This window comes from Stenella coeruleoalba (genome assembly GCF_951394435.1).
Source record: "Stenella coeruleoalba genome assembly, chromosome: 17".
Taxonomy (NCBI): Eukaryota; Metazoa; Chordata; class Mammalia; order Artiodactyla; family Delphinidae; genus Stenella; species Stenella coeruleoalba.
The window spans coordinates 65788303-65814371 of NC_137163.1; the positions used below are offsets into that span (position 1 = coordinate 65788303).

Genomic DNA, 26069 nt, shown 5'->3' on the forward strand with positions numbered 1-26069 from the left:
CTTCAGGTTAGTGACTTCAAATTTAGTATCTTTAGTCCTCTCCCAAATTGGAGTCATGTATATTCAACTACATGTGAGGTGAATTTTTCTTCTAGGTCTTTCTCTGTGCAAGAATATTACTCTTTGGAGAGTCACTGTTTTTATTACTCTTTGGAGAGTAACTGTTTGATGCTGCATTCCTGTGTTGGCTCTGATCATAGTCGGTGAGAGACAGAATTGAAAGGAATGGTTGTATGGAATGTGTGAAATTGATGTTGTCATTATATCATACATATCAACTGTGTATGTCGACCTACCTGTAGCTTAGTTTTTAAATAGAGGATATATCCTTTTCTATATATCTATTTTAATTATGGCTTATGAATTTTTTATATTTAGTATGGATGAAAAGTTATGAAGTCATAAATTAAATCTCTACGCTTAAAATTGAGGTATAGTTGATTTACAATATTAAGTTTCATGTGTATAACAGTGATTCACAATATTTAAAGATTACACTCCACTTAGAGTTATTCTAAAATATTGGCTATATTCCCTGTGCTGTACAGTATATCCTTATTTATTTTATATGTAAGTAGTTCATACTTCTGAATCCCTTACCCCCCCCTTGTTATTTTCATAGAAAGGCATTTTATTTTTTTAATTTATTTTTTTAAAGTATTATTTTTAATTTTATTTATTTATTTTTAAATTTTTGGCTGCGTTGGGTCTTCATTGCTGCGCGCGGGCTTTCTCTGGTTGCAGCGAGCGGGGGCTACTCTTCGTTGTGGTGCGTGGGCTTCTCATTGTGGTGGCTTCTCTTGTTGCGGAGCATGGGCTCTAGGTGAGCGGGCTTCAGTAGTTGCAGCACACGGGCTCAGTAGTTGTGGCTCACAGTTTTAGTTGCTCTGCAGCATGTGGGATCTTCCCGGACCAGGGATCGAACCTGTGTCCCTTGCATGGGCAGGCAGATTCTTAACCACTGCGCCACCAGGGAAGTCCCAGGCATTTTATTTTAAATGTAGCAGTGTAGCATGTCTATCACAAACTCCCAATCTATCCCTCCTCCCCCTCCTTCCTCCTGGTAACCATAAGTTTGTTCTCTAAGTTTGTGAGTCTGTTTCTGTTTTGTAAATAAGTTCATTTGTATCATTTTTTTTAAGATTCTGCATATAAGCGATGTCATGTTTGTCTTTGTCTGATTTACTTCACTTTGTATAATAATCTCCAGGTCCATTCATGTTGCTGCAAATGGCATTATTTCATTCTTTTTTATGGCTGAGTAGTATTCCGTTGTATATATGTACCACACCTTCTTTATCCATTCATCTGTCGATGGGCATTTAGGTTGCTCCCATGTCTTGGCTATTGTAAACAGTGCGACAATGAACATTGGGGTGCATGTATCCTTTTAAACCATGTTTTTCTCTGGATATATGCCCGAGTCCCTTACCCCTATCTTGCCCCTTCTCCCCTTCCCTCCTCCCCCTCAGTAACCACCAGTTTGTTCTCTATATCTGTGAGTGTCTTTTTTGTTATATGTTTTATTGTTTTAGATTCCTTGTATAAAGAATTTCATTGGTTAGGAGTCATTGTCTGAACTCTTTAAACAAAGAAAACATAAGCTTGTGTGAAGTATATATAGAAGTTAATCAGTTAACTTATAAATTGTTCTTCTGTAGATTAGATGTTATTTTTAGCACCATTAACTTAATAATAGGGAAAGAATTTTACCTTGCATGTGTGGTACACATTCTTTACATTAAAACTTTTTAGGACATTTTATATTATATAAAATATATGTTATGTATATATTAAATACCATGTCCTGTTCAGTAATCTGAAGTAGTTCTCATAGTTAAGTTTTGAAGGTATAGCTCTCCTCTTGATGTTATATGATTTGAAACATGCTGAGTTAAGGGTATGTTTTATGTTCAGTTGTTTGGGAGTTTTTGTGCTTTTAAGCAAAAAGTGGAAAAATAAATTATTGTATTAATCATACATTTTGGGTTTACGCTTGTAGTGGGTATATGTTCAGATATGCTTGGCTGGGACTGTTGAAAAATCTCAAGTAATTTGATCAGTACCTCTAGCTTTTTTCTTCCTTTCCCCATGTGTCCTCTTCATTTCTATCAACCTGTCTGACTGGCTTGATGACTGGGGTGATGCTGGCTAAATAACAAAGAAGACCAATAATAGGACCTCTGTTGGAACATGGTGTATGGTGGCCGTATGGCTCCCCTTTGGCTAGTCATCTCTTTCCAGTAGCACGTGCCATGTACTCTGTTGTCCATCAAAAATCAAGTTAGTTGTTACGGTCGGCAAATATATTTTCATTTGCATACCAACACTGTTGTTGATGACTTCCTTTAACTGGAGTGACAACTTTGAGAAAATAGTGAGGCTACATTTGAGTCAGGAAGAAATAAGGTCATGATTTATTAACAAGTGTCAGCCAGGGGTGAGTGATGTGGGGAATATGCTGCTCTTACTGGCACTACACCAAAAACTCAAGGAGGCCGTTTTTAGGCTGATCACATTTTGGGCCATCTTTTTCAAATCAAGTTGGCGACAGTGATAACATTATCAAACTTTCCGTAATAGCCTAGCGGGTAAGAGCATGCGTGAACTCAGCAGGCAGACTCTGTGTTCAAATCCAGGCTTTGCTGTCACATCAGCTCTGTGACCTTGGACAAAGTATTTCACGTTTCAGTTAAGTTTCTAAATCTACAAAATAGTGATGATAATGGCAGTACCTGCCTCATAAGGTTGTTAGGAAAATTAAATTAGGTAACACGTTTCAAGCCCTCTGCCCAGAGCTCTCATGAAATAAGCATTCATTGAATGATAGTTATTGTTGTTATTCGTGGTTGTGTTAAACCAAAACAGCAAGATATGGTCCCTCCTCATCCTACTAGTCAGAAAGTACTCTCTTAGCTAGTATTACAGATGTCACTTCATTTTCTTCCCGGCTTACTTTCCTTCCTCTGGCTCTGTTCATAACTATTCATTAAAAATAATAATAAAATAAAATAAAACATTGAGCACATCTCTTCCTAACTCTCTCCTGCTTTTATTTTATTTATTTTATTTTTGGCTGTGTTGGGTCTTCGTTGCTGGGTGCAATCTTTCTCTAGTTGCAGCGAGCGGGGGCTGTTCTTCACTGAGGTGCGTGGGCTTCTCATTGTGGTGGCTTCTCTTGTTGTGGAGCACAGGCTGTAGGCGCGCGGGCTTCAGTAGTTGTGGCACATGGGCTCAGTAGTTGTGGCTCGCGGGCTCTAGAGTGCAGGCTCTGTAGTTGTGGTGCACAGGCTCTGTAGTTGTGGTGCACAGGCTTAGTTGCTCTGCGGCATGTGGCATCTTTCCGGACCAGGGCTCGAACCCGTGTCCCCTGCATTGGCAGGCGGATTCTTTTTTTAAAAAAAATTTATTTATTTATTTTTGCTGTGTTGGGTCTTTGTTTCCGTGTGAGGGCTTTCTCTAGTTGCGGCAAGCGGGGGCCACTCTTCATCGCAGTGCGCAGGCCTCTCACTATCGCGGCCTCTCTTGTTGCGGAGCACAGGCTCCAGATGCGCAGGCTCAGTAGTTGTGGCTCACGGGCCTAGTTGCTCCGTGGCATGTGGGATCCTCCCAGACCAGGGCTCGAACCCGTGTCCCCTGCATTAGCAGGCAGATTCTCAGCCACTGCGCCACCAGGGAAGTCCCTCTCCTGCTTTTAAAGAAATCACAACCTGTGGCTTTAATGCTGCCAGCAATCTTTTTAATGAGTGATGTAGGCTCAGTCCCGATTTCTTTCTCTTTTTTTTTTTGCCTCAAAGTAATGATGTGTAACTTGTGCTAGTTGATGCTCTACTTGACAAATGCTCACACCACCATTTGCTACTAGAACTACTTTTAGTCCTTAGATCCCTTTACTCACACAGTTAGCTATCACATAGGAAGAAAGAGCAGGGACACAGAGGTAGTACATTTTAAAAAATGATTTAAAAATTTTAACCATTAAAATAATTGAGGTATAATTTGCATACCATTTTAAGTGTATTAAAAGAAGAGTTTTAGTAAATTCTTACAGTTTTGTGTGTCTCATGTTTCTTATACGTCTTTCTTTAGCATCACCACAGTCCAGTTTTAGAATAATTCTATCCGCCCCAGATGTGTCCATTTTCGGTCAAGTCCCCCCTTGTGTTCCCTGACCCAGGATACTATGGATCTGTTTTCTGTCTCTGTAGTTTTGCTTTTTCTGGAAATTTCAAATAAATGGAATCATGCAGTATGTTGTCTTTGTGTCTGGCTTCTTTCTTTAGCAAGATGTTTTTTGAGACCCTTTCATGTTGTAGCATACATCAGGAATCCATTCCTTTTTATTGTTGAGTGGTATTTCATTGTATGAATGTACCACATTCTGAAAAATTCATTCTCCAATTGATAAACTTTTGGATCGTTTTCAGTTTTTGGCTATTCTGGATCTAACTGATAGGAACATTCAAGTACAACTCTTTGTATGGTCATCTGTCCCCAAGAGGAATGAAAACACACCTTGGTGTGAAATTGTTGGGTTATATAATGAAAAACTTCCAAACTGGAAAATGGCTGTACCATTGCACTTTCCCACCAGCAAAGGATGAGTTGTGAGGGTTCTAGTTTCTCCATATCCTTGGCAGCACTTTAGATATTTTGTTGGATAGGCTATGGTATTTTGTTTTGGTTTTAATTTCCATTTTCCTAATGACTAATGTTCAGTACTTTTTTGTGTACATTGGATGTCTTCACATATTTTGCTCATTTAAAAAAGTTGAATTATCGGGGCTTCCCTGGTGGCGCAGTGGTTGAGAGTCCGCCTACGGATGGATGCAGGGGACATGGGTTCGTGCCCCGGTCTGGGAAGATCCCACATGCCGCAGAGCGGCTGGGCCCGTGAGCCATGGCTGCTGAGCCTGCACGTCTGGAGCCTGTGCTCCGCAACGGGAGAGGCCACAACAGTGAGAAGCCCGCGTACTGCAAAGAAGAAAAAAAAAAAAAAAGTTGAATTATCTGTTTTGTTATTGTAAGAGTCCTTTATATATTCTATATACATCCTTTATTAGATATTTAGCTCTTTATATTTTCTAAATACATGTATGTTATCAGATAATTATTTTGCCAATATTTTCTTTCAGTCTGTGGCTTTTTGCTTTCTATTCTGTTGTTTTTTTTTAATACGTCTTTATTGGAGTATAATTGCTTTACAGTGTTGTGTTAGCTTGTGTTTTCATTTGTTAAATGATTTCTTTTGAAGAGCAAAAGTTTTAATTTTAAAGGAATTCAATTTTGTTTTTTTCTTTTATGGTCTTTAAAATTTTTTTTTTCCTCTATGCCTTTAGGTGTCATACCTAAAATTTTTTTGCCTAATCCACAATAATTTTCTCCAAGTGCTTTCTTCCACGAGCTTTGTAGTTTTAGTTCTTACTTTTAGACCTATCATCCTGTCTGTTTTGTGTTAATTTTTATACAAGGTGCGAGGTAAAGGTTGAGGTTCTTTCCCCCTCCCCCATATGTATAATCAGTTTTTGGTACCATTTATTGAAAAGACTGCCCTTTCCTCATTGAATTACTTTACCACCTTTGTTGAATATGAATTGATATAAATGTGTGGGCCTGTTTTTGGACTCTGTTCTCTTCCGTTTATCCTTATGCCAGTACCCTACTGCTTTGATTATTATAACTTTATTGTAAGAGTTGAAGTCGGGTAGTATCTTTCAGCTTTTGGTGTAGTCTTAAAGTGGTCCCCATTCAAAACTTTCCCAGCAGGCTCATTGTTTATACATCGTCTGGGTGGTTATGGGCAGATGACACTATTAAGACATCTCAGGGAAAATCAGTTTTACTTCGGGTAGGGTAGGCCTGACATTACCTGTCACTTTATTGAGTTACCTGTCTCAGCTAGCAGCATTTAGCAGGATCACACTTGCCATAATCATAATTATGTGTAATGCCTACCATGTACCACGTGCTTTATGTAATTATCTCATTTGATACTTCCAAGGTGCTGCGAAGAGGACATCATCATCCTCATTTTATAGTTGAGTCCATAATAACATTTCCTAGGTCACACACCTAAGCAGCTGCTAGTGATGGAACAATAGTAACAGCAGCAGTATTCACATGAGAAAGCCAGGTTTTGAAACCTCACCTGTTCGATGGTCTTAACCCTAGGTTCTCTCAACTGCTCCAGGTGGCCCTCTTCATGGAGAGGAGGTGTATCTCTTTAGTTTATACATTGGAAATAGTAGTGGTAGTAAGAGAGAAAAGGACGACATGCGTGTATCCCTGCCTTTTCTTGCAGTGTTCCTGTCTTTCCTTCTGTCAGTCTGCCGGTGACAGAAGGCCCAGGGCGGTCTTCCCCTCTCCATCTCTTGAAACTCCTAAAGTAGCTTCCTGAAAGCTATCTGGACTCGTAGATGAGAAGGGGGATGCCGATTTATTATAGGTGGTCAGTGCCCGTACTTCTGCTTTAAATAGCTATTTTTTTCCTTTAGTGACTTAGAAAACATTTTATAATTCTATGTTTATAAGTATTTTGTTAATTCTTCTGGTTTAAAATGTTACACCGAGGTATCATACTATACTGTGGAAATGATTCACATCTTCTATCTTCATGTCCCTGTGTATCTTACTTTAGTTTGGATTCATTAGCACTTTTTCCTCATTATATTAGCACATTCATAAAAACCTTCTGAGTGGTATAGATCAAGCAATAATTGTTTAATATCATCATTCACACTCACATCACAAGTTTTAACTGTTGACTGTTGCATAGTGTGATGTCCTCGAGCACATTAGTTGTTGGTATAGAATTAGAATGGGCTTAAGTAGGCCGGCAGTGCTGGAAAGAATGGATGACCCCTGTTACGTAACAGTTTACTGCTCACCACTCACAGGCTGCCACTTGAGGAGAACCCATTTGTTTTATTTACTGCGATAACCTCTTATCTGCATACAGATTTCCTTTTGTTTTTCATGAATCATCTCTGCCTAATACCCTAGCTGCATTTCTTTACCTGTGATGGTCTCCAGATTGATCAGGTCCTGGCAAAAACCAAAATGCATTTTTTTCCCATTTCTTTCCCCTTTATGAAATCAGATGTTGCTGGTGCCCTAGAAAAAATGGCAGTTTGGGTTATTAAATTAACATTAGCTTTTTTCTACTATTAGGTTCTATTTATTATTCTAAAGAGTAAAGGGCGCATCAGAAAGTTAATACTCTTAAGTCTGATAATGAATCAAAGTATGAATTATTACTGATTGGTGTCACCTGAAGGAAAAAAATGCAGTTGTAAAAACATTCCTTGAAGCTGATTAAATCTAGTAGTACATATTAGTTAAAATAAAGACATACTACTACTAGTAGCAGTCAGGCAGTTTTTCTTAGGTCCATAATATACACAAGAGTGGTAAACATTAATCCACATAACATATGATAGGCACATGTTGGTTGTGTTCGTATTACTGACTGTGCATCTTGGAAATAAATAAACTTCTTTGGTACAGTGGAAGTGATCCTTGTGTGGATCAGAGAAAGTGCTGCACAGTCCTTCATGGCTAAGTTCTTTGTTCTCAAAGATACACACCCAGATGAATCTTGGTTGCCCTCATTATTGAAAATGTTCAGTTCTTCCTTTTCTTATCCACTCTTACTCATGCAAATTGTCATATATAGCATCATTTTTTTTTTTTGGCCGTACCACGTGACTTGCAGGATCCTAGTTCCCTGACCCGTGGTCAAACCCGGGCCCCTGGCAGTGAGAGCAGCAAGCCCTAACCACTGGACTGCCAGGGAATTCCCTATAGCATCATTTTTACATCATTTTACACAAGATTTTTTTTTTGAGATGAATTATTCACTTTTAAACGTCTTTGTTTAAGCAATCATGACATAGGTTTTTATTTCAATAATTTCAAGCCTTTCTATTCCATATAGGCAAACTATAAATCACAGCAAATTAAGATCAGTATGTGAACTTAATTAATTAATTAACTTGTTCATTCATTCATTCATTCATTCAGCAAACATTTCCTGTGTACTGTGTTACTATGGGCTGGGCATTGGGCTAGGAGTGCAGTGTGGAAATGGGTAGCTCAGGCGTCCTCTGCTTTTATTCAGCTTTCAGTGCTAGTGATTAGACAGGCAGCTACCAGGAAGTGTAATAAGTGTTACGGCGGGCACTCAAAATTTGTTGGGTAGACACCTCATAATTCACACTGAAATGTAGCCTTATGTGTCTTACATTAGTTTGTACAAATAGAAGTAAGGTAGCAGGTCGTCTTCTCGATTTACCATGCAATTTAATGGAGAGATGTTATTAATGAGTATTATTTGTATATTGGTTGTAAAAAATCACATCCACTCTAATGAGTCTAACAGGATTCTGCATTTTTTTTTTATAAACTTATTTATTTATTTATTTTTGGCTGTGTTGGGTCTTCCTTGCGGTGTGCGGGCTTCTCATTGTGGTGTTTTCTCCTGTTGCGGAGCACGGGCTCTAGGCACGTGGGCTTCAGTAGTTGTGGCACATGGGCTCAGTAGTTGTGGCACACGGGCCTAGCCGCTCCGTGGCATGTGGGATCTTCCGGGACCAGGGCTCGAACCCGTGTCCCCTGCATTGGCAGGCGGACTCCCAACCACTGCGCCACTAGGGAAACCCGGATTCTGCATTTTTTATTCATATTTGTTTGTTTCTTTATATTGCAGATTTCTCTTGGATTTGGCTACAACTTTATAGATCTTCTGCACTGTGTACAGGCACAGGTGAGTTTAAAAGTAAGCTTTTCTGTTGGTATATTTTGATTTTTAAGTAAAATCAAACATTTAAAATTATACTATTTATAGTTTAGCAAAATAATACGTAAGTAAAATGAATATAAATTTTAAAAGTGTTGTATATTTGTCTACATTTGTTTTATTATGAAAACTCACTATGAATGTATTGGAAATGGTATTTGGAGGTAAAATGACCATATCTGTTTATCAGTGTTTACTGTGTGTATTTGGGAAGAGTTTACATTTACCCATCGGATGAGGTGAATTATCATTTCATAGCCTAGCAAAATGTTTGCATTTATTTTTATATGTAAATTAAAAATTGCTTGCTATAGATTTTGGCATCAAATTTCAGTCTTATGTGGGTAGATTTAATGAGCAGGCCTTTCTGGTCCAACCAGTCTGAAATAGCTTCTCAATCACTCCTTATCACACAACCCTGATTTATTTTTATCATAATGTTTATGATCATGTGATGTATTCTTATTTTTAGTTTCCCCTACTAGAATATAAGCTCCATGAACATTGGGGCCATTTTTCTCTTATTGAAAACAGTATCCATAGCCCTTAGGATAGTGTTTATTGTATGGGAAAGACTGAATAAGCGTTTGTTACCGTAATTATTGGGTAATACATAGTAAGAATTTATTTATATACAGAGTAATTGAACTCTGCATCTGTAAATACAAAATAGAAATAGCTCCTTATACTTATTTCTAAATATGAATTTATATCAGATACTTTGAGTATATCGCTCATAAATGTTCAGAGAAATTACCTGTGTTACATATTTTATGTACTCAAGTATGATTAATCAGGGTAGAATTCAGAGGATAATGCTTCCAATTCTGTATTTATTTTGTCACCACCGTAGTAGGTTCTTAGGATCAAGTGACGGGTAAACCTGAAGCAAATGTGGGAGCTTCTCACCTCCTTACTCCATCATGCTACCATTTGGAAATGTTTTGTGTTATCTTTATGGAGAGCAAAGTACCAACATATTTGACATTAGTTGTCCAGTTTTAATCTCTGAAAGCCAAATAAGCTAAAAATTTCCCACTACCTGTCATTTCATACAAAATGTAATTTACTTAGGTTATTTTATTTTTGTAGATTGGGGGGAATTTTGGGTCATTTTTCTGCCCTCTGTATTGATGTTTGAATTCATTATCGAAGGAGCCACCCATTTCCTTTTGTCTTTGGCAGTTTTCTTTAAGTGTTCCAGGATGTTAGTCGCTACTGTTGGGTTCATGTCTTTTGTTTTTCGTATGTGTTGTTTTTTGATCTGTTTCACCTTCTTCAGGCATTGGTTTCTCCTTCCGCCATCATGGTTTTTCATTTATAAAAAGAACTAAGTCTGAACTTTAGGCTTTTTTTTTAAGTAAAATTTTAGGAATTACACAGCCATTTCTTATTCACATCTAATTTACAAATGCAATTTGCAGAGACTCCTTCGATAACACTAATAACAGCAGCTACTACTTATTGCTCCCTCACTGTGAGCCAGGCATTATATAAGTGCTTTTCATTATCTTCAGAATAACAGATAAGGAAATTGAAGCTGAGAGAGGTTAAGTGACTTTCCCAAGGTCATATCAAGTAAGTGGCAGTTTGCCACTCTGAAGACTTTGATCTTAACCCCTGAGCTCCATTTTCTGCCTAAATAGCCCTGCATACGAGCATATTTGTGGCAATAAACGTAGTATAGGAAAATCATGTTCATATTTGAGGACTTAAAAATTAATTTTAAAATCAAATATTATTTTGCTTATATTTCATTAGTAGGTCTTAACTGCTAACCTTTATTTCAAACTGAAACATGATGACTCATTTGAAATTTAATGATGACCTAAACAATTTAAAGTTCTACCTTGGCACTTTAATTTCATACTCACTTTTGGGGGGCAGGTACATGGCAGACAGCCATTTGGATTCCTTTTTTTGTTATAAACATGGTATGCTATGAATCAGCATTCCTTCTCCCTTGCAATATTAGAAACTTCAGGTTGTGAGTGGCATCTGTGGTTTGTTGGATGAATCACTTTTCCTGCAGAGAACAGGTTGTGTGAAATATTGTGACTATAGAATTACTTAGAACCCTTATCTTGGAAGGTGTAATAATTTATGTCTCTGTGGGAAATATTTTAATTATTTAAGAAACGAAGTGACATAGCTTTGAGGTAGAGCAGGGTTGGTTCAAATATAATTTCAGCTTTCCTTGTTTAGTTTATTTTCAAGGCTGAGTAGGAGATGTTATATAGAAATATTTTGAATCTTAAATGTACAATATTGTGGACAAAATGTTCTTGAAGGCAGTGTTGTTGAATATAGCTTAAAATTTTGATTTGAAAACATGATTAAGTATGCTTCGTCACACTTTCCTAGGGATTCTATCTGTGAGTGTAAATGCAAATTCCAGGTTTGAGTATAGGGAAATGAAATTCTGTAGTTTGAATTTAAAAAGACAAAATTTATTTAACAGGCTGAACTGTGCTTCCTAATCTACAGCTATATCAGTGTTTCCATTGCAGTCTCACATTTTAAGCATTTTTAAAGTTGGCCAATAAAATTTTGTCGGAATTGATAGTCAAAACAGGAGCAAGTGTTAGATAAATCTATTTGACAGTATAGCCTTGAAATGTAATTTTCCCTTTGCCATGGAAACCTGAACTCACTGTGGATTCATATATATTTTGGATTTATTTATAAGTACATTTTCTCTATGTTAGAGATATCTGGGGTGAGAGGACAGGGTGACATGGGTGAGTGAAGAATTGTTCACACATACTGGGTAGAGCTCAACTCTTCAATACTAACCTGTAGAGAGAGTTCTCCAAAGTACAATAAAGCATCATATACTTCTTGTGATACTAATACATTTTGTTGTTAAATACTAAACATTATATTAAACATATCAAGACATAAAAGAAATTATGTCCATATTGGATATGGCATGATTGAAAGTACATTTCAAATGAATAGTTGTTGGATTTTGAATTCCCTCTTTGTTCATAGATGTGAGAAGATTTGTGATTAGGTGTCTGATTTAACTGAGAGTGTATAAATTCCCATGAAGACGGGCAGCTTGATTTGAGCTACAAATCTGAGATTGTGAGCAGTGTCCCCTGAAAATCAGTATTATTCTAAACAAAATTTAGTAGATTTAACTATATCTCTTTCGCTTTAGGCAGAAATCTGCCAGCATTTAGTTGTGTTGCTATTTTTGTGCTGTTTCCTTCAGATGTCAGCATGGTAGGCACTGTGATTTGGAAAATAAATATTTTGACAGTTGACAAAATGCCCTCAGTCATTTAGCTATTCAGACGAGGATCCTAATCCTAGCCCCCCTGGATGGAACCCTCTGCTCCTTGTATGTAGAATGGACTGCTGAACTCAGGACAAAATAGGCTTACTGGTGGGTTGAAATTATCTTCCAGTGGGTGTTATTAATACAAAGCCACAGTTGGAAACTGTATGACAGGCCAGTTTTTAAAGCATTTTTACTCTTCCATTTTCCTCTTTTTATGCACACATTCATGTAAACACATTGGCTTAGTTTTCCCCATAAAACTACATTCATTCAGCACCATTAACTCTCCTTTCTCTCTTCCCTCTTTCCCTTTACCCATCCTCCTTCCTTTTGACTCTCTGTTCTTTCAGAAGATTAATTATTTATCTCGTATTAGTCTGTTCTGAGTGCTATGGGAAATATAAAGAATAACTACCAAAGATTGTTAAACTGGAAAAGGAGTATCTGTGCCAATTTAACGCCATATTTCCGTGCTTGTTCTTTTTACGCTGAATTTTGGCTTTCTGATTTTTCTCTTAAAGAAAAAACTGAGCCTTGTTTTCTGAATTATATGTCTGTTTCTACTAAAAGCCTTAATCTATCCATGGGAGTAGAGGTCAAGGCAACAGCAACAAAAGCCGTCCCTCCTAAGCAGATGTTTTGTTTGCATGGCGTTACCTGCGCTTCCAGAGTGTGCTCCTGGGCAGGTACACACCTCGTGAGATAGGTGTGTTGTGCCAGGTGAGGTTGAGACAGTCCCAGAATCCAGGCAGTCTCCACGTAGAACAGCGGCATTGCGATTTCCATAGGCACAGCCAGGCCAAGTGATGTAAGCGTAGTGCATTGCTAAAAGATTTACCAGAAATACGGCAGAACCTGGTTTCTTTGGCTCATCCAAATGCTAGAATTGCAAGATTTAGAATTACAGCAGTTCTCAAGCATCATTTTTTTAGATAATTCATAAGGATGTTTCTTGGATCGTAGATTGGGATTCAGTGTAGAGAGATTTCACTGTGAGAGCACTGTGTTTTTTTAATTGAAAAATTCTAAGTGTGACTCCTATCAGCATCGCTGGTATTCTTTGGAAATAATTATAATTAAGAGTATTGCCAGTCTGTACCTTGTGTAGATCTTTCGAGTTAGCGTGTCTTAGAGGAAGTGGCACTGGAGCCAGAATCTTCTGAGAAACAAGTGGACTCTGGCTTCTCAGCTGTGCTCTTCTGTGCTGTAGTACAGGTGTGTGCGTGCCCGGGAGTGGGGAGAAGGGGCTGCAGATTGTTAATAAAACGTACATTCTCCTGCCTTGTTTTTTGTTGTTGTCATTGCTTTTAGATTTCATTTCAAACTTGTATATTCTACTTACCTGGATAGTAGAGTTGTTAGCTTTAGGGAGAAGGTCTGTGATAAGCAGAATTTCATATCTGTGCCACCGTAGTAACAAATACATGGCATTTGATTTGGGGTCAGTTATTAGGTGTTTTAGCTATGCCCTTCATTTTCATTTTGGAAGAAAGTGACAGATACATGTTATTTTCTAGACAGGTGTTGAATTTGAGTCAGCTGACCTTGCCAGAATTTCCTTTAAAGAGAAAAGAGCGAATAAAATCAGGCTGCTTTCATTAAACACCTCATAGTTTATGTTTGAAGCACAGATCATTTATGTCATTCTCCACTGTTCATAACATCTAGATGTAAGGGATAAATTAAACATTTATTTATAAAATTATCCATATCTATAAAATGAATTACATTTCCTCCTTCCCTCCCTCCCTTCCTTCCTTCCTTCCTTCCTCCCTCCCTCCCTCCCTTTTTTTTCTTCTTTTCTGTGATTCTTTGCCATTAACATATAGAGATTTCCACTGAAGACTTCTCTTGCTAGCTTGAGACTCAGAAAAACAAGACATAACCAGAGAATTTAACAGTAAATGTTGCAACTTGTGATTTTAACCTAATTCATGCATTAGGTTGTCTAAGCCTTGTTTTGTTACTTCATGAATGATTCATGGGTGTCTACAATCAGTGGAAATATATTTTTTGTTCTAGTCACAGCTACACTTCTGCCTTCCCATCCAAAAAGATCCAAGGGAGAGGAAGAACTATGTAGCATTCAATAATGGCTAAGTAGGAATTTAACCATATACTAGAGATGCATGTATTCCAGTTTTGGAGGATCTCTTAAGTGCATGTCTCCATGCAGGGTTGAGACTGTGGGGCCACAGTCTGTAGACTTGTTTGCCTTCACCACTTTTGGAAGTGAAATTTTTGAAATTAATTTTTGAAATTAATTCAAAAATATTGAATTAATTTAGAATTGATTAAGTTGAAGACTTTGCTTTCTTTAAACCACAGTTTTGACCTTTCTGGTGCCAGTTACATGAATTTCATAAGCAGAAATCATACATTTAAAATTTTGTGGTCTCCGCCTAAAGGACCGGAAGTCTGTTAGCTGTCAGTATCACAGAATTGGAGCCCAGTTTTTACTGTACCTCCTTGAGAAGAGAAAAGGACTGAAAAAGCAGGAGTGTGATGAGCTGGGGTAAACTTCAGCAGACAGATGAGTGCGAGAGCTTATAAAAGACCTGCCAGTGCCTTATATGAATACTGAGACTTTGAAGTCTTTACCTAAACTATAAGAGAATACCTTTGAAGAAACAACTGTGTCATAATTATTGAATTGGTAGCTTAAGTTAGAATAGAGAAAGCCGGGGCCGGAGGAAACAGTTTATTTCGCAGTTTCTTTCAGTTCTTTGTCACTGAGAAGACGATTTGATCTAGATTTCTAATTCTGCCTTTGATGTGGCGGTTTTATTACAGTCCAGAAAATGAGCTGTTTCCTAGGTTATAAGATAGAGTGTGAAAATAGAAGATAGTTTTGAACTAATGTATTTTGAAAACTATTTGGTGGTTACTCATGCTCTTATATTTGAATGGAATGGAAATGGAAAATTCCTTTGACTTAAAACATCTGCTAGACAAATTAGGTTGGTTTTATGAGTTTTATTTATATACAATAGTAGACTTTGTTTTATTAGCCCAGTGGAATCTTGGTTTTCGATTTTCTTTGAAGCTAGATGCTTTGGAACATTAACATTTTTCTCTAATGTAGAAGTTAGATGTTTATTGTTGATGCTGCTTCAAAATATTCCCAACGTTTCATAAAATCTTTATGGTCTAACAGGTAAGTTATTACTTCTTTGAACTCGTTCGCTGACATATCTATATTATATGTCAAGATCTGGTTCAAACTTTCTCTTTAAAGTGTCTTTTGAAAACATAAAATCTTAGCCTTTGTAACATAGTGCTGTTATCTTTTTTTTTTTTTTGCGGTACGCGGGCCTCTCACTGTGTGGCCTCTCCCGTTGTGGAGCACAGGCTCCGGACGCACAGGCTCAGCGGCCATGGCTCACGGGCCCAGCCGCTCCGCGGCATGTGGGATCTTCCCGGACCAGGGCACGAACCCGTGTCCCCTGCATCGGCAGGCGGACTCTCAACCACTGCGCCACCAGGGAAGCCCAATGCTGTTACCTTTTAAATGTATTTTGATTTTAGCATATCCTAAATGCCAGTGCCTATTGCTTTAAACCATAATGTGTGCTCACTATATTTATCTGTTTCCCATCTTTTAATTTTTTTTTCTCCGAAACCTTTCACAGCACAGTGGCTGTCATCAAAGCCTTTCAGCCCCAGAGCCAAATGCTGCCTGCAGTGCTAGCAGCAGTCCCCACGGATATTCGAGGTGGCCGTCCTCGAGTCCTGAGGGACCCAGGAATGCCACACCAAGGAGCTTACTTACTTCTTGACTGTTCCTGACCCTAGGGATAGAAAATAGGAGGCATTTACGTATTATCTGTTTATTCCCATAAATTTGATATCTTTGGCTTATGGTATTTCTACTTCAGTGTTTTTTTATTGTCATCATTACTTTTCCTGAGGTCTCTGTTGATTAAGGGTCCTGTTTCCTACTAAATTTCAAGGGCTGATTATGAAAATAACATACCTGATCATTTGTTTATATACTACGATGAGGTTTCATGAGGTAAAGTTTTCACAGTGTTTTGAAGTAGTGATAAATGTAGGTTACCTTGAGGGGTAGAGAGAAAAGGAAAAACAAACATTTACTATTACTTTTGGCAAGACATGGTTCTTGGCCTTTACATGTTTTGTATCCATTTGAACTCTGGATAAATGCTTTGTGTCAGGAATTGAAGTATGTTTTGATCATGTCTAAATTCTCTTTGATTGAAGTCAAGACTAAACCACTTTTTATTTTCAAAGCATTTAAATTTTATATCCTGAGCCATAATGTCTGTAGTGAAACAGAACTTTGTGTCTTTCAACTCATCTGCTTTTAATTGAATCTTGTAACAATTGCAAAGACATTTTGTGCCACCTTCTATATTAGTTGAGGAAAATGATTCTTATCTCAGAAAAGGAAACTTGATTAACTGGTCCCATCAGATACTACAAAATGAATTTTGTCAGAAGTGCTCAAAAGATGAGAATCAGGAATATGAAGGAAATTGAGTTAGACTCATCCTACGTCATTAATATTTTTTTCATTATATAGAGCAACATGTCATTGTTTCTTTTTTTTTTTTCATTTTTTGTTCATAGAACATTTTTAACGTTACTGCTGCCCATGTATGGGCATGTAGCTTTTCTGTGTCAGTGTGTCATTAGATATATAAATTTGTTTTATTTAAAAGAACATTACTATATTACCAAAGACTGATAATTATGAGGGGACCCCAAACAGGTAGAAAGTAGGACATGAACACAAATTAAGGCTTAAATGTTTTAGTCATCTATTTAATTGAATGTACAGTTTACTTATATTTGATTAAATGTCATAGTTATAGGCCAGTCAGCAGTGTGGGTTTCAGTACAGAGACATAAATGTGGAACGAAGTATTATCAACACAGATCCTGTTTTAATCCTAGTACTAATGTAATAGAAAGTTCTTGGAACTGAAAGATCATTTATAATTTCTAGTGTACATATTGTTCTTATGAGCCAGGTAGTGTTCTAAGCTCTTCCCATAATGATCCACATAACCCTCAGATGAAGCCTAGTTAGTAGCTGCTGTTATGATCTCGCTTTAGAGATGGGGAAAGAAGCCACTGAGAAGTCCAGTGACTTACCCAGTGATGTGCACCTAGTTTAACTAGCTAGTTAGAGGCAGAATTGGAAATCAAACCCAGTGTGTCATTGGTAGTCTTTTGCCTGTGAATGTTTGTTCTTTTAAAAAATAAAGAACAAATAAACGGACCATCCAAACAAAACAAAGAGATAGTAATTTCAAAATAAAGTTTCGAGCCAACCTTCTGAGTATGGGAAAGAATATGACAAGGCTTAGCGTTGTACGTGCTGTCCCCTTGCTCCCACTGGGGGTCTGCGGCCCACAAAGTTGCTAAATTGTATACCATATCAGAAATGATTATCTGACATTAATTAATAAAGGGAAATGCAGGTCACAGAAATTACGTTAAGCTGGCTTCAAATGAGGTTACACAGATAATTCATTCAGTGGGATTTGGATTTAGATGTTTTATTAACATGGGTTATTCTGTTTCAATGGATGGGGAAAGGGCTACCTCACTTACTTTTTCATGTTCTTGTCTTTAAAAATAACCTTAGGGCTTCCCTGGTGGCGCAGTGGTTGAGAGTCCTCCTGCTGATGCAGGGGACGCGGGTTCATGCCCCGGTCCAGGAGGATCCCACATGCCGCGGAGCGACTGGGCCCGTGAGCCATGGCCGCTGAGCCTGTGCGTCCGGAGCCTGTGCCTCCGCAGCGGGAGAGGCCACAACAGTGAGAGGCCCGCGTACCGCAAAAAAAAAAAAAAAAAAAAAAGGAATTTCCTGGACTTCCCATATTAAGAAATCCTATGACCTTTTCACACAAAGAGAAGATGTTCCATTCAAAACCAAATTTCAGTTATTTAGAAAAAATTATATTTCTAAGAGTGACTAGAGAATTCTTTCAATTACTTTACAAAAAGCTTAATTTATATTGAAGAACAGTTTCTATTTCATGTTGACTGTATTATATTTTAGATAATCATAATCTAAATGAACAGATGTGGCATTTACATTTTATAAAATGTCTAAAAATTAGGCTACCCTCCCTCTCAGATTTCTCCCAGTTTTTTTTACACAGGTTCCCAGTAGGATCCGTGCTTAGTGTTTTTAGGTGCTTATGAGTTTTTGTGATATAATTAACAGTATTCACGATGAACACAGAAAGAAGTTTTAATTACTTACCACCTCAAATTTACTTTATTCGCAGCTGCCAGTTTCCTTTTTCTCTTTTCAAGCTGTTTTTTAAGCAAATACAAAATAATTTAATTAATACTGTAACATATGGTTTCAGTGTTTTAATAATAATTCATGCTGTTTCTTAAAGCACTGATTAAATCTACCCTTAAAATTTTTATTCTGAGTCTTTATTTGTATTCGTAACTCATGGTTGTTAGTAGTCTCTTAAAATTTTTTCTTTCATATGCCCTCTAGTAACGACTTGACCACATCTTTTAAAAATAAAATGTAGAAATATTTTTATAAATCAGAATATAAAGGAGTTTTAAGAAGGAATCTTTTCTTGCATATCTACATTAATATATATATTAATATATCTTATACCTTAATATATATATTATTTCATCAAATTCTTACTACCGTCGACTTGGTGAGAGAAATTGTCTGCATTTTATCCGTGAAATCACTGAGGCTCATGGAGATTACTCAGTGCCATATAGGGAGGCAGGTAGCTCCAGACCTTGAAGCTGGGACTTTATATTCCCCACTCTGTCCTCTTTCACATATAGCGTAGCCACCTCTAGTGATGCAAATGGAAATTCCTGATTAAGTGAAGCTCTGGTTTGTTTTTTACTCCCCGGCTGACCAACGGTCTTTTCCAGTTCGGTCTGTAATCATTTTGGAGCACAGAGTTATTGTGCACAGAGTAAAGTAGGAATGTTTCAGGTGTACAGAAGCGATATATTTGGTCTTTGTTCCACCCACATCTTTTATGTAGGAAGAGAAGTGGAAAACAAACATTAAGTTACATAAATGGGATTACAAAGCAATGTAACAACGAATGTAAAATAAGGTATTGTAGCAGGTGCACAGTGTGGGAAGGTAAGGGACACTGGGCCCATCGCTGTCCCTCTCTTGGTGCTCTTGACCTTGTGGTTATCTTGCTGTGACATTTACAACCCTCCTGTGTATTCTAGATCATTACAACAGGAGTAGCTAGAAATGAAACAGATACAGGATATCTTTTGTTGATGGGACTCAATTGCCGCAAAGACAGAAAAATAACTGCTAGTTACAATCTTAGCTGAAAGTGTCCTGAGAATGCAGTGGCTACCACGTTCCAGGCCTAACCCAACTAGATTGTAAATTTCCCTGCTCTAGATGATTGGGAGGAAGTCATAACACTTGGGTTTATACAAAGTACTGAGTAAATTCTTAGATTTTAATTTCTCTATTAGAGTTTAATAAATTATATCTGATATATTGTCTAACTGAAGAATACCTCTTGTTGAAGAGGTGTAAAAAATGCTTAATGGTTAATGCTTTAATATAAGGATATTATGTCCTTTTTACAAGTAGTCAGTTGCAGATACCTTGGCCAGAGAGAACAGAGAAGGTCCAGAGTTACAGAAGTAAAGTCTACCTTGAGGGCCCTTTATTCTTTTTTTTTTTTTTTTTTTTTTTTTTTGCGTTACACGGGCCTCTCACTGTTGTGGCCTCTCCTGCTGCGGAGCACAGGATCCAGACGCGCAGGCTCAGCGGCCATGGCTCATGGGCCCAGCCGCTCCACGGCACGTGGGATCTTCCCGGACCAGAGCACGAACCCGCGTCCCCTGCATCGGCGGGCGGACTCTCAACCACTGCACCACCAGGGAAGCCCGCCCTTTATTCTTAATACCAACTTGAGTCTTATGTGTTCTTCTGTTCAAATTCCACCTGCTTACCTCCCTAAGACATCTGTTCTTTTGCTGCTGTGCGGTTTTGTTGTATTGAGATTATTCACATAAAGCGCTTAGAACAATGCCTAGCATTTAGAACATTGTTTTTAAAAGTTAGCTTTGATCCTCCTCCTTTTCCTCCCTCCCCTCATCGTCTGCTTCTATTCCTCATCTCTCTGATTCCTGTTCCTAGTCTAGGTTGAGTTACATTTCTGAAAATTTCAGATCAGCATCTCAATAGCAGTTCCCAGCTGAGCTCTACCTATTGTCCAGGCCATAGACTCTACCCTCTCTATCTTTTTTCCCTGCTGGTGTTTCTTGTCTATTTTAAGCCTTAAAAGTCTTAACTCATACTGCCATAGGGTAGAGGCAAGGCTTCTTTCCTGAGTAACAGCCCAATAATCAGTTGAAATCATCTTTAATAGCACACACACATACACACACACATTCATACATACATACAATCACTTAGGAAACGATACTCACAAGTTAACCGCAAATGATCTGATCAGGCATTTGGTAACAGACAAAATGGAGATGGGATAGGGTGGCCCAGGGAGTAGAGGTCCCTTCCCATTATGGTCTTTCCTTTTTAGCCTTCTAAGAAGAAATAAATATGATGAGGGCCAGAAACCTTTAAAAAATCATGCGTCAACACCTGAAAAATCTATTTCCTAGGATTTCTCCCTCTTGAAAATCATTTGAGTATTTCTACTAAATTTACTTTTCATATATGTTTCCTTTGTGATTACTTTTTCACCTACTCTGCTTACATCCTATCAAGCCTCCTCTAGGGGGAGAAGAAAGAAAAGAAAGAGAAAGAGGAGGACAGTTATTCTTAAAATTTGCTCGCAACTAGGGCTTTGCACACATTGTCAGTTGGGAGCACAGTCTAGAGATTCTGAGGATGAAAGCACAAAAAGAGGTTTGAACAGTGAATAAGCATGTCACCTTTAGACTCTAGCAAATAATCATTTGCTCAGCCTCTCATCACATTTTTCAGCCTCTCATCACATTTCTGGCGTACATTACCGTTGTCAAGAGGTGTTGCCATTGTTGGCAGTCATCTACTAAGGAGATGGAGAGAGTGATTTTTTTTTTAAAAGCGGGGGCTGTCGGTCACTCATTTATTCCAGGGGAGTACTTTTTGAACATTCATGTTTCTAAATTTGTTAGAGCAGGCTTGGGAGAAAGAGAAAGAAAAATCACTCAAAATATCACCAAATTAAACGAATATTATGCTTTGACATAATATCAGGAAATGTCATTTTAGCAGTGTTGTCTTTAATTTTAAATGTTTGCCAGGTAGACCACATAAAGACTTTTTGGGCTGCATTGGGTCTTCATTGCTGCACACAAGCTTTCTCTAGTTGCTGCAAACACGGGCTACTCTTCGTTGCAGTGCGTGGGCTTCTCACTGCAGTGACTTCTTTTGTTGTGGAGTACGGGCTCTAGGCACGTGGGCTCAGTAGTTGTGGCTCGCGGGCTCTAGAGCTCAGGCTCAGTAGTTGTGGCGCACGGGCTTAGTTGCTCTGCGGCATGTGGTATCTTCCCGGACCAGGGCTCGAACCTGTGTCCACTGCATTGGCAGGTGGATTCTTAACCACTGTGCCATCAGGGAAGTCCCCACATAAAGACTTCTAATGCTTTTTTTTTTTTTTTTTTTACTGATTGCTCTAGCAGTTGCTATAGCAGATAAAAAGTTAAGCCTCAGTCCTCAGATCTGTGTGGCTTACATTAGAAAAGGCACAAGTAAAACCAACATGCCCAGGAGCCTGCGGGCAGCTCCCAGGGGTGGTCCCAGCCTGGTGGCTGTGAGACCTTGGGCATGTTGTTTCTTTTTCCTGGACTCAGTATGTCAGAATCTGGAAGATTACAAAGAGAAATCCATTGTGACCCTGCAGTTAATCAAAAAAAAACAAAAACAAAAACCATGATGACCATTTAAAATACACGTCATTTGGGTGTTACAGATGCTTTAGGGGTAGAGGAAAAGAAATGCAGTAGTTTGAGTGACGTATCCCTGAAACAACGACTCTGATATTTGGCATAAATTCCCCGGTAGTTCTCTGACTTTTGCCTAGAACATCTCTGGAAGCCTTTTCTCAATTTCATGGATGATCTAGGTTAGTAAGTTAACAGTTGGCATTGAGACACAGAACGTGTTCACTAGAGGAGGAACTAGTTGATCTGGAGTTGAGTCTGCGTGAACCTGCGTGCTGGAGGGTAGGCTCTGCCTGTCACCACTCTTATTCTCAGTGCCCAGCCCTGCTAGTGGGGCCTTCTGGAGTGAAAATGAAAATCCAGTTTCAAGTGAACAAACACAGTGTACACACACAAAGTGAGTACATGAGTATTTTAGAAAACTGGGACCCTGGGATCACTCTGGATAGCACTGCACATCAGAAGTGGATCCTATCACTTAGGTTCAATATTATACCAGACTCAGCACTAGCCAGCTGACGCTGTCATTACTGATTTTGAAAGAATCATGGGATTTATGCGAGGGAGGTTTTACAATTGGGAAAAAAGAAATCCAGTGACCTGCCTAATTTCATAGTAATTACTTAGTAGTAAAGATGGGGTCCTTTGGAGAGTTATCCTGTTGCCTATCTAGCCCCCCTTTGTTTGTTTGTTTGTTTGTTTGTTTGTTTTGCGGTATGCGGGCCTCTCATTGTTGTGGCCTCTCCCGTTGCGGAGCACAGGCTCCGGACGCGCAGGCTCGGCGGCCATGGCTCACGGGCCCAGCCACTCCGCGGCATGTGGGATCTTCCCGGACCGGGGCACGAACCCGTGTCCCCTGCATCGGCAGGCGGACTATGAATCACGGCGCCACCAGGGAAGCCCCCTCTAGCCCCTTTTTGATAAGTGTTTTGTATTAGTTGATATGTGCCTGGTATCTTTATTAATCTTTTTTTTTTTTTTTTTTTTTTTGCGGTACGCGGGCCTCTCACTGTTGTGGCCTCTCCCGTTGCGGAGCACAGGCTCCGGACGCGCAGGCCCAGCGGCCATCGCCCACGGGCCCAGCCGCTGCGCGGCATGTGGGATCCTTCCAGACCGGGGCACGAACCCGTGTCCCCTGCATCGGCAGGCGGACTCTCAACCACTGCGCCACCAGGGAAGCCCTTTATTAATCTTTATAATCAATCCATATGCACCTAGTTGGATATCATGAACTTACATTAACATGAACCCCATGCTGAGATGCTGAATTAAATAATAATATTATTCCTTTACATTCCTGTTAAATAGACTCTCCTAAAAGGAAATTAGAAAATAACATGTGCACGTACACACTTAGTAATTTGTTTGGGTCCATGGACATTCTGTATTACCTCCCACCCCTTATAAAGCTTCATTATTTTGTATTGGTATCAAATATTCAGAATGATGGTCCTAAGGACTGTAAGATCTTAAATCATAGAGAAAGGTAAAATTATCTTTTGATTGTTATATTTATTAAAATAGGAGATTATCGTCATACATTTTTAGAAGGGCTTCAAATAATGAACCAAGTTTGGTGGTGGTAGGGGGGTAGCATTTGTCATCTCACGAGCATCCTAATAGTGGTTTTCTTGTATACTCTCCATCTTGCAGACGTGAAAGCCTGAAATTCTGAAGCTTAATGCTTTTTCTAAACAGATACTGTAAGTAGCTATGAACACACCTGCCGTGTGGTATTCAGCAGGACTCTGGGGCTGCATCTCCCTTTGCTGGGAGGCCGCTGATTTCTGTTCAGTGTTGTTCCTTTGGCCGCTACCATCCAAGAAAATTCAGTGCGATGATGAATTTCCTAGTTTAGGGGCTTTTCTGGGAATACTCCCTAGCCAATTGCAGTTCCCTTACCTCTTCCCCTGATCTCCTGGAAGCCACACGCATGTTTTCTCTATTACAGGCTATGCTCCGTGAATGGGAGAGAGATTTAAGTCACTACCACTACAGAAGCATCTTTCATACCTGACATTTCTAATATATTTTTTCCTAAAATTTAATGACTGACCTCATGATGCTTAGTGAGCATCTTCCTCAGAAGCTTCTGTAGCCAGGCTGGCTGATGCCTGTGCCCCTCCTCGTCACCCTCACTCCTGCTGCAGATGGCTGTATCTGGTGCGACGTCCTTTCCACACAGCCCACACTGGCCTCCCATTTTTGATATTTCACATGCAGTGGGAAGTCACCAACAATGTAATGCAAAGCCACTCTTTAGGAGAAAGGGCCCCGTAGTAAGGGATAGGATGGATTCCTGTGAGGAAAAACTAAAACTGGTCAGGAAAAGCTCCGAGCCTGCACAGTGGGGATGCCTGTGCTCACATCCAGTTTTCCGGTTTTCCTCCGTCATATTGTTCTTTCTGCTGTACTCTATCAGTCACTGAGGACACAGATAATGTCTTAATTTCCATATCTCGCCCTGTCCTCAAGAAAAGAAATCTAGCTTAGATGAACACCCAGTTTTGTTTCATGAACACCTTGTGAACTGGCTCTGCCCTTCTTAATTCATCCACAGGGAAGTAATTGGTGGACTGTGTTTAAAATTCAATATTCCTACATCTTACATGAAGTTGGGAAGAATTCTACATAACCAAACCTGATCTTTAATTTCACCAGATTGATTCCCTGGAAAACAAATGAATTTTGATTTACCCGTGGTTGTGTAGGTAAAAAAAAAAAAAGTATCTGAGACTTGGATTCCTACAGAATCATGGTCTGCTCTCAGTTGGTCTAGTTCTGGTGCTGGCTTTTATCATTCTGAAAGCTTCAGGTCTCCCAGTTTCCACGGGGCTTAGGATTCTGCCCTGGCTCTGGCAACCTTCTTGCATTGTTTCACCCACCAAAGGAAGCAGTTGGAGTGCAGCTCTGTTATCAGAAGTCATGCCTTCCACTAGCGTATCCCTAAGAATAGGGCATATTCTTTGCCTGAGCTTATAAATGTTTAGTGTATATAGTGTAAAATGGCACCGACAACGAAAAATAGTCATTTATTTTGATGCCTAATTATAGGCTAACACAGGTAGATGTTCCTGATGTGCAGCCCTGGACTCTTCTGGCTGCCAGAAAAAAAACCTCAAACCAGTGTGAGCCATACTGGAATTTATTTCCTCACATGTCTGGGAAATCCAAGGCCACAACCAGCCCTGGGTGCATGTGGATGGACGGTTTAAATGATGCCATCAGAAACTTCTCTCTTTCCTTTGTCTCCACTTTCTTCTGTGTTGGCTTCTTTTTTCAATTAGGACCTTATGTGATGGCAGAGAAGGCCGTCAGCAGCTCTGGCTTACATCACTTTAACAGCCAGTGTTCCCCTTTAAAGAGAGCATTTCTTTCCTGATAGTGCCAGCAAAAACCACAGGAATGACTCTCACTGGCGTAGCACGTACTACCCGCCTATTTATGGATCAGTCCTGCCAGGGGACTGGAGGTAGAGCAAGCATCTTCCCGAGTCCCTGGTCACACTAGAGGCTGTGTGGAAGTGATGGCAGTCCTATTGGGAACCATATGGCCTGCCAGTGGAGGGTTACTTGCCTCTACTGCAGAGAGATTAAGCCAGGATGCAGGTTTGTGTTTTGTGTTTTTTTCACCAATATTTTTTCAAGCCCGGAGCCTTGAAAAGTCTTACCTCCTCACCGGAATTATTCAGGTATGCCAGTAAGTAGCATTCTCTCATCAAAACCACAAATACGTGTTGAGAATCCACTCTATGCCATTCATTGTACTAGAACCACTAACTGAGAAAAGCACAAATTTTTCTCATTTTGCGCTTATATTATCATGGAGATGTTGGTTATAAAAAGGTAGAGTGTAAACAGTTCTGTGGCTGAGGGAAGCACCCATTGGGGGGCAGGGGGGCGTTCCCGGCAGAGGGGCAGCATGTACAAAGGTTCAGTGGTGAGAGAGAGTAATAAACTGAAATAATTCCTTATAGATGCCACAGACATAGTCAGAGGTCAAGATTGCAGAGGTTAGTGGGGCCAGATCATCTAAGCGTTTTACTTACGAAGCCATTTTTACGTTAACCTTAAGTGCGTCAGGGAT

The 26069-nt window shown here is 39.2% G+C and overlaps 1 protein-coding gene across 10 annotated transcripts in view; it reads left to right on the forward strand.

Moving 5' to 3' along the window:
- Nucleotides 1–26069, forward strand: part of NCOA2 (nuclear receptor coactivator 2) — a 358377-nt gene that overhangs the window by 182543 nt on the left and 149765 nt on the right. For 9 of the 10 annotated variants that reach the window (XM_079902510.1, XM_079902511.1, XM_079902512.1 and 6 more), the window contains one exon: nt 8708–8764. The exons of the other annotated variant lie outside the window; for it this stretch is intronic. The gene's annotated coding sequence lies outside the window, so the exon portion shown is untranslated. The remainder of the gene's footprint in view (nt 1–8707; nt 8765–26069) is intronic. 10 annotated transcript variants of the gene reach the window in all.